At 45.2% G+C, this 8,611-nt stretch overlaps 1 protein-coding gene across 5 annotated transcripts in view; it reads left to right on the top strand.

Moving 5' to 3' along the window:
• Positions 1-2,929: 2,929 nt before the first annotated feature.
• The window catches only part of Rabgef1 (RAB guanine nucleotide exchange factor 1), a 51,711-nt gene continuing 46,029 nt past the window's right edge, over positions 2,930-8,611 (top strand). For 2 of the 5 annotated variants that reach the window (XM_008839144.3, XM_008839142.3), the window contains exon 1: positions 2,930-3,006. The gene's annotated coding sequence lies outside the window, so the exon portion shown is untranslated. Of the gene's footprint in view, positions 3,007-3,101; positions 3,296-3,350; positions 3,665-8,611 lie in introns of those variants that run through there. The other 3 variants (XM_017799655.2, XM_008839143.3, XM_029566480.1) reach the window with 2 other exon arrangements.

Genomic DNA, 8,611 nt, shown 5'->3' with positions numbered 1-8,611 from the left:
TGTAATCTCAGCAATCATGAGGCACAGGCAGGAGGATTGTTCCAAGTTAGAGGTCGGCTTGGTCTACATATCAGATTCAATCCAGTCCAGCCGAAGCTCAGTCTGACATACAGGCACTTAAGAAAAACTTGAATCAATAAATTCCCTCTTGGTAATAAAGATGGAAATTAGGCAACTGGCCCAAGATCAGACAGGAAAGCAGGATTCCAATTCAGTTAGTCTTCTGTGACTGCACTTTGGGCCATTAGATGGCATCCTGTATTGAGTGCATGGATACAAACACAGCACTTGCTCCAAAGGTAATGAGCATATTCAGAGCCACTCATGAATGATCATGGCCCTCTTAACAGTTTCAGATTATCCCAGATGACATGTTGCAAATATTAGCAGTTAAAAAATTTCTTTTTAGCTTTTTTGAGACAGGGTCTCTGTATTGGCAGTAGGCCTGGAACTCACTATATAGACCAGGCTGGCCTCAGTCTCAGATATCTGCCTGCCTCTGCCTCCCTAGTGCTAGGATAAATGGTGTGTGCCACCATACCAGGCTTGTCTTGTTTTGTTTGAGATGTGGTCGCAAGTAGAGAAGACTGGCTTCAAACTCACAATGTATCTGAGGAAAATCTTGAACTGATCCCCTTGCCTTGACCTCTCAAGTGCTGGGATTACAGAATTGCACCACCATGATTTGTGAATTTTTCATTATCTTTGAACAAATCATCCATGAATGCATTTGCCAAACACCTTGGTGGGGACACTAAGAGGGAGTTTCAGCAAAGCAGGGGAAATCTAAGGTTTTGTATGCTGAGTCTCAGCTTTTGGATTGCTAGAAAATTCTTGTATGCTAAGAATGCATTCCTGATAGTCAAAAGGATGTTGTCAGATTCAGAAGTGGGGCACAAATGGCTATTAAGCAGACTTAAAGACAACCCAAGATACATGGATCTGTAATATTCCAACTCTCCACAATCGTTAAAATTCTAATCAGTCTGTGGAATTTTCACAGGTGTGGCTTTTTTAGAGCACTTGAGTTCACAAAGCACAGTATCTTCTGTCTCCAACATTCCTGAAGTGGAAATTGAGAGTGGATCCCATATGTTTCTACCATTAATACTGGGTGACACGGGAAAATTTACTTAACTTTGGGTCTCAATTATAACCTTTTTTAAATTCCAATTTTGAGGCAGAAGCTAGCTTTCTTAAGTAGTAAGGGCAAAGGGCCCATGGTGAAAACTGCAAGTTGCTCACTCACGTTGCAGTGAAAATGGGCTTTCAGGTTAAAAAGAATGTTGTAGAGAAGGCAGTGAGGCGCAGAACACCAGGGATGAGAAATGAAGCTTGAACTCGTGGGGACCTGATGAGACACTACCTCTTAGTAGCAAGGTGTCAGCAGGCTGGTTGGTTAGCTTCTGTGAAACGCTCCCCTCCCCCCACTTGGAACATATGCTAGGCACTATTACTTATTTAATATTCTTGCTTTGAATGTAACTAAGTTGCTAGATGGCTTTTTTTTTTTTTTTTTTTTTTTTTTTTTGCTGTCCTGGAACTCACTATGTAGACCAGGCTGGCTTTGAACTTATAGAGATCCTCCTGCCTCTGCCCCAAGTGCTGGGACTACAGGCGTGCCCCACCACGCCCGGCCCAAGATGGCTTTTTTTAAGAAAAGATTTTTGTGTGGGTTGTTTTGCCTGCATGTATGTATGTGCACCGCCAGTGTGCTTGGTGTCCTCAAGGCCTAAAGATGGTGTTGACTCTCTTAGAACTGGAGCTACAGGCTTCAAATAGGTCCTGGAAACCGAACCTCAGTCCTCTGCAAGAGCAATGAGTGGTCCTAACTGCTGAGCCCTCTCCAGCCCAAGTAAGATGGCTTTGAACAAGCCTGCTCTGATCTCCTAACTGGTGCAAGAGCTTGACTTCTGTACTAAATATTTGTATCCTGGGAGTCCCCTTCACTTTTTCTTAAGCTTTTGTTTGTTTGATCTGTATGCATGTATTTCCTGCATACCTGCAAGTGCACCCATGTCGTGCAATGCCCACGAAGGACAGAAGGCAGCCTTGGATCCCCTAGAGGGGTTCCGTTCCCCTCCCTCCCTCCCTCTCTGGGTCCCTGGTACCTTCAGCTGGCCTGGCACTCGCTGTGTACACCAGGCTGTCATCTGCCTCTGCCTGAGTGTGGCTGGCACCAACGCACTTTCTTACTTTTCTGTAATTCTCAATAAAATTTGCCTTCACATCACTGTTACAAGTTCCTGTATCTTTAATTTTCATTGTCGTGAGACAACGACCTTGGAGCAATTACCTCCCAGGTTGATCTTTGGTGACTTGTGTCTGGTATCCGAGGTCCTAGAGTCAAACACTCTTGGGCCGTGAAAACTCCCAACTAAAAGTTCCTGCACCAATCTCATATGCTTTCTTACCATTGAGCTATACCCACAGCCCTAATTTCACTTGTTTTGAGACAGGGTCCCACTACAGTTGGCCATCCTCCTGCCTCCACCTCCCCAGTGTTGGAATTAGTGTGGTTGGCTTTCGGACCAATCTTTTTAAGATTCTCCAAACTCGAATCCTTGTAAAGCCCTGAGATCTGTTTCTTCGGCCTCTGCATTCTGAACAGCCTGGGAAGTATCTATTGGCTTAGTCTTCGACCTCCCATCTTCAGCTACGGAGCTCCTTGTCGCCCTCAAGTAGAAGCAAGAAGCCGGAAGCAGGGAGGAAGAAGATGGAAATCGCGGCCTTCCGCGACTCCCGGTCGCACAACCGATGATTCACGTCACCTAGTGTCCCCTACCCTCGGGCACTGCTCCTGTGAATGCAGACTACTACTTCCGGCCTGCAGCTCCCGGATTCCGGGAGCGACGCGGAAGTGACGTAATAAGCACGCGCCGGGCACAAGCCCGCGGCTCTGGGGGCGGGGCGTGAAGAGAGGGCGGGTGCGAGGGCGGGGAGCTGACTGACTGGAGTCGCGGGGGGGAGAGTGGCGGTCCAGAAGTCGGCGGAGCTGCGGACCAGGTTCGGAGGCACTGGGGCTTCGGGGCGCGTTCCCGCCCGGAGCAGGGCAGCGGCGGCGGCGTCCGACTGCGCGCGGAGTCCGGGCCGCTGCGTTCCGCCCCTCAACGGGTCCCGCCAGGCCGCGGGAGCTCTGCGCTCGGCCTCTCCGCCGCGGCCGAATTCTCCACAACCCAGTGGGACTCGGTCTCGGGCGACACGATGGTTCCGGGGCGCTTCCTGCCGCCCGGACACAATCTGCGTCCCCGGGGACACCTGTGGTCGCGGCTGGTCCTGTCTCGTCCAGACCCGCGTGGGTCTCGGGGCCGGTGCGGGGATTTGAACTCTTCCACCCGGTGGTGGAAGACGAGGTTTTGGGTGTGTGGGGGTGAGAAGTGTGAGTCCCAGGGCAGCCTAGTCTGCATATAGCAAAATCCTGTTTAGACAAGAAAAAAAGAATGAAAAAAGTCCTTGCGTCCGAGCTGTCTTGGAGGAAAGCCCAGGGGCTGCCCCTTAGTTTCCTGGCGGAAGTTCTCTCCAGAGAGGGAAGCACCTTGGAGACTAAGTCACCAGTAGCTGGACGTGTCTCAGAGCTGGTGACCAGTCTCTGTGGTTGGGAAATGTTTCACTGGATGTGATAGTGGGGATCAGACATTTTGCCAGAAGTTTACTGCATCACCAGGTTTGAAGCTAAGAGTCTGCCTGCATTCCTTCTTTCCTTCCTTCCTTTCCTTCCCTCGCTTTTTTCCCCCTTTCTTCTTAAAAAGAAGTTGATCCTTTAAATTTGCAAATCTAAAACTGCTTTTTAAAGAAAGACCCAATTAGTCACTCGTGCCTATCATTCCAGTACTTGGGAAGGTGAGGCAGAAGGATCTCAAGAAGTTGGAGATCAGCAAGGGCTAGATAGTGAGTCTGAGGCCAGTCTAGGCTACAGAGAAAATCCTGACTAGCAAAACAAAACAAAAAGCCTAAAAAAAAAAAAGAAAAGCCGGGTGTGGTGACGCATGCCTTTAATCCCAGCACTCGGGGAGGCAGAGGCAGGTGGATCTCTGTGAGTTCAAGGCCAGCCTGGTCTACATAGTGAGTTCCAGGACATCTGGGGCTACAGTGAGACCCTGTCTCAAAAAGACCAAAAAAAAAAGAGTCGTAATTAAAATTGTCTTGCCAGCCCGGAGTGAAATGGTGGTACACACCTTTAATCCCACCACTCAGAGGCAGAGGCTGAGACAGATATCTGTGAGTTTCAGGCCAGCTGAGGAAAAAAAAAATTGTCTTGCCAAAAAAATTTGCCAGAGATGCAAGCTTGTATTGTATTTTTTTAATGCACATAGTGACTTCCCATGTACTGGGCAAGGGCTGTTGTACTGAGCTGCATTTTCAGCTTCTATTAAGCTTTAAGACTTACTGTTTTGAGGCTTATTTATTAATTTATTTTTTGAAACAGTCTGACCATGCTGCCCTAGCTGGCTTGGATAGAATCTGATATGTAGACCAGGCTGACCTCTAACTTGGAACAATCCTCCTGCCTGTGCCTTGTGATTGCTGAGATTACAAGCGTGTACCACCATGCCTGGCTGGTTTTTTTGTTGGTGTGTGCACATGTGTATGGAGGCCAGAGTTCAACATTGGGTGTTTTCCTCAATCACATCTTCACCTTATTTTTTGAGACAATGTCTCCCACTCAATCTGGAGCTCCCCAGTTTGTCTAGACTGGCTAGCTAGCCAGTGCCCCAAGAATCCTCCTGTCCCTGTCCCTGAGCATTGGAATTAGAGATGCAACACACTTTTTTACATGGGTGCTGGGGATCTGAACTTGGTTCCCCATGTTATGTAGCGAGTACTTTGCCAACTGAGCTGTTTCCTCAGCCCTCCCTTTTATTTTTTATTTATTTTTTTGTTTTTTTGAGACAGGGTCTCCCTGTAGCCCCAGCTGTCCTGGAACTATGTAGACCAGGCTGGTCTCGAGCTCACAAAAATCTGTCTGCCTCTGCCTCCCAAGTGCTGGGATTAAAGGCGTGCACCACCATGCCTGGCCTTTTATTTTTTTTAATAGATATTTTATTTATTTTTATTTTATGTGTATAAGTATGCCTGCGTGTATGTGAGTGCACCGGTGTTGTGCAATGCCGTGGAGGTCAGAAGAGGGCATTGGATTCCCCTGGAACTGGAGTTAAGGATGGTTCATAGCCACCATGTGGGTGCTGGGAATTGAACCTAGGTCCTTTGCAAGAGCAGTCAGTGCTCTTAACCACTGAGCCATCCTGCCAGCTCCTTTATCTTTTATTTTGAGCTGTAGCCTCCCTATAGCCACAGCTGGCCTGGAACTGGCTATGTAGACCAAACTGGCCTCAATCTACCTGTTTCTGCCTCTGCCCCTGCCCCTGCCCCCGCCTCTGCCCCTGCCTGACTGCTGGATTAAAGCTATGCATCAACATAATTGACTTCAAAAAAAAGTTTTAATACAGATTTAAGCACAGACATAAAGGGAGAGTGAGACACACACTTAGCAAAAGCACAGTACACTTCTAAGACATGGATGTGGGCTTTTCAAGCGTTGTCAAGTTACTGGTTCATAATCAGAGTGTTAAGACATTGTCAGGATTTGAATTTTTATTTAAAAAAAATCACATTTCTGCTCTCTAGAAATTAGCCAGTTGAGGAGAGAGGCAGACAGTAAAAACACTTTAGGGTGTAGATGGATTGCCTAGTTTGCAACAAGGCCCAGGCTTCAATTACTGGCACTACAAAAAAACAACAAAAACATTTCAGTATAGTGTGGCCAGGGTGTGCGCTAAGATAGCCGAGGAGCTGGACAAAGCCCATCCTATTGGGTGTAGAGGGTGGAAGAAGTCAGGAAAAAACTTCCTAAAGTGTCTTGAAGAATGAGTAATAGACTAACCAGCTGGAGTGGGGATTTTGGAGGCAGGTGGATGTGTGGGAGGGGGAAACTAGGAGAAGAGCCACCTACCTGCAAGAAGCAGGGTGCTTAAGTAGAAAAGGAGATGCAGGAGGGAGGGGCTTTTCTGTACTAATGACAGAACCAGGGACAGTGAAGCAGGGTTAGCCCATGGTTGAGATGTAACCATACAGCAGCTCCCTCTCACACATTGGCTTCTGTGTGGCTGGTGATGGTTGTGCCTAGCATGATACTAGTTTAGGCACTGTCTCCCCTGGATTTCTTTTCTGTCCATTAAGTGTTTGAGTTGAACTGTGTACATTTGTACATTTACTGATTTTTTTTTTCCTTGTACTTGAGTGCTTTTATGTCTCCATTGTCAATCCATATTGGCTCCATGTGTGATTCACAGACTTTCCTGGTTCTGATGTTAGTTTTGGCTGGAGAAAGGTTTTAGTATGAGAACTATGATCCTGTTTCATGAACTCATCAGTCTTTGGCTGGAGACTGTAGTCTTTCATTCTTGACTGTGAGTTTAATTTCTGGCACCTGTTTTTATTGGCTGTAAAGTCAGCTGTAGCAGAGGCACCCATGTAACCTAACGCCAGTGATTCAGCAGAAATGCTACTGAGTGGCTTCTTTGCCCATCCATAAAGTTACCACACTAAAATGTTTCACGGGATAGGCCAAACATTTTGATAATCTTATCAAATGCTGGCATCTGTCATAAAACACTGGAAGTAATATGTCCATGAGGAGCAACTGCTGATTTCTGGCTTTCCCACTGAAATATTTAACTGGTATTTTTGTTTGTTTAATGTTTGGATAAAGTTCTTAAAATGCTTTAAGATAAGGCTGTACTCTAGCCTAGTGGGGTGATCATCACCTGTAATCCCAGCCACTGAAGGAGGCTGAGGTAGGATTGCAAGTTCCTGACCAGCCTGGGCAACAACTTACTGAGACCCTGTCTCAAAATTAAAAATAAGGACTGGGATCTAGCTAGATGGTGGAGCACTTGCCTAGTATGCTGGGGGCCCTTGGGTTCAGTCCCTAGCACTGCGCACATACACATGCACACACAATATGCACAGTGTGTGTTTTTAAAGATTTATTTCTAATTAGGCACTCTTGTGCACACGAGTGCAGATGCCCTTGGAAGCCCTGGAGCTGGAGTTTTTGTTGTCTGTGAGTCTCACTACATGGATTTTGGGGACCAAATTCTAGTCCTCTGGAAGAGCAGCAAGTGTTCTAGGGGCTGGGTGTTTTTTTTTTTTTTTTTTAAAGACAAGGTCCCACTATGTAGCTCTGGGTAGCCACCATGCTCACTGTCAGTGGATTTTGGTATGTCTCTTGCTACTGCCTTTCAGCAGAAGAAAATAAAATGTCTTCTGGTATCCTTACCTGTAAAGTTGGTTGTTTGTAATTTGTGTTTTTAATTTTGAAGTAGCTCTATAGTTTTTTCTCCGACAAAGCATTTAAATTGTTTTTGTTTTTTTGAGACAGGGTCTCACTAGCTCTGGCTGGCCCGGAACTTGCTTTGTAGACCCGACTGGCCTTGAACTTAGAGATCTGGCTCTGGAATGCTGGAATTAAAGCTATGTACCACCATGGTTGGCAACTGTTTAATTGTTTGAACCTATATTTACTTTAGTGGCCTAAAAATTCCAATGGTTCTTTATGTGAAAATCTTGCTGATAAAGCTTTTATCTTTATCTTTTTTTTAGTTAGTATAAAAATAATGGGTTTCACACATTTTCATACATATGTATCACTGAACTTTGCTCTGAACTTGGAGTATTTTTACAGCAGTGTACATTTATAATTTTCTCTGTGTTCTCAGGTTAAAAATACAAAGTGAAAGCGTTTTATTTTTGTAGTTCCTCTAAAATGGTGTGTAGAATTTTCTAATTTTAGAGATAATATTTGCTACAGCAGGTTTGTTTTTTTTTTGCATTAGAAGGCATCTTGGAGCACATTTAAAAGATTCCTTTAGAAATTGAACTCATAAAATGTTTATTAATGGATGAAAATCTCTTGCTGTAGTTGTCTTGTTACAGAAAGGACTTATAATGACTTGTAAAGATGTACAGTGTGCTACTGGTAACAGCCAGGTAGATGTACGGGAGAGTAATTCAGAGTAGATAGAAGAGTAAGATGGAAACAGGGAACAGCTCTCTAGAAAGTTCTGGAACTGAAGTATGAAGGGTTTCTAGAGGGCCACAGAATTGGCTTGGCTTTTTAATAGCCAATTGACAGAGAAATAAAATCGTTTACAGGGTTCAGTGACTTTGAAAGAACATCAGTTTCTCTGTTGGCTTTGCAATGTCTCCTGGCCCAGGCCAAACTCTCAGCTCATCCTTAAGTAGATTGAGCCTGCCTTTTTGTAAGGACTCTGCTGTGCTGAGTGTCTTTGAAAGTCTCCTTGTCTCATGTGACCCAAAGTGTTTAGATCTTGAAATGGATTAAGTCTTTGAAAGTCTCCTTGTCTCATGTGACCCAAAGTGTTTAGATCTTGAAATGGATTAAGTCTTTGAAAGTCTCCTTGTCTCATGTGACCCAAAGTGTTTAGATCTTGAAATGGATTAAGTCTTTGAAAGTCTCCTTGTCTCATGTGACCCAAAGTGTTTAGATCTTGAAATGGATTAAGTTGAGGGTCTGTTTTAGACAGCCTAGATGAGTAGTAGATCTCAGGATGAACTTAGCCCTCAGCTTTGATCTTGTTCTATTTGACTA

This window comes from Nannospalax galili, unplaced genomic scaffold, assembly GCF_000622305.1.
Source record: "Nannospalax galili isolate Female #2095 unplaced genomic scaffold, S.galili_v1.0 scaffold899, whole genome shotgun sequence".
Lineage (NCBI taxonomy): Eukaryota > Metazoa > Chordata > Mammalia > Rodentia > Spalacidae > Nannospalax > Nannospalax galili.
The sequence above is the reverse complement of the archived record's forward strand: the minus strand, read 5'-3'. Positions and strand labels throughout refer to the sequence as shown.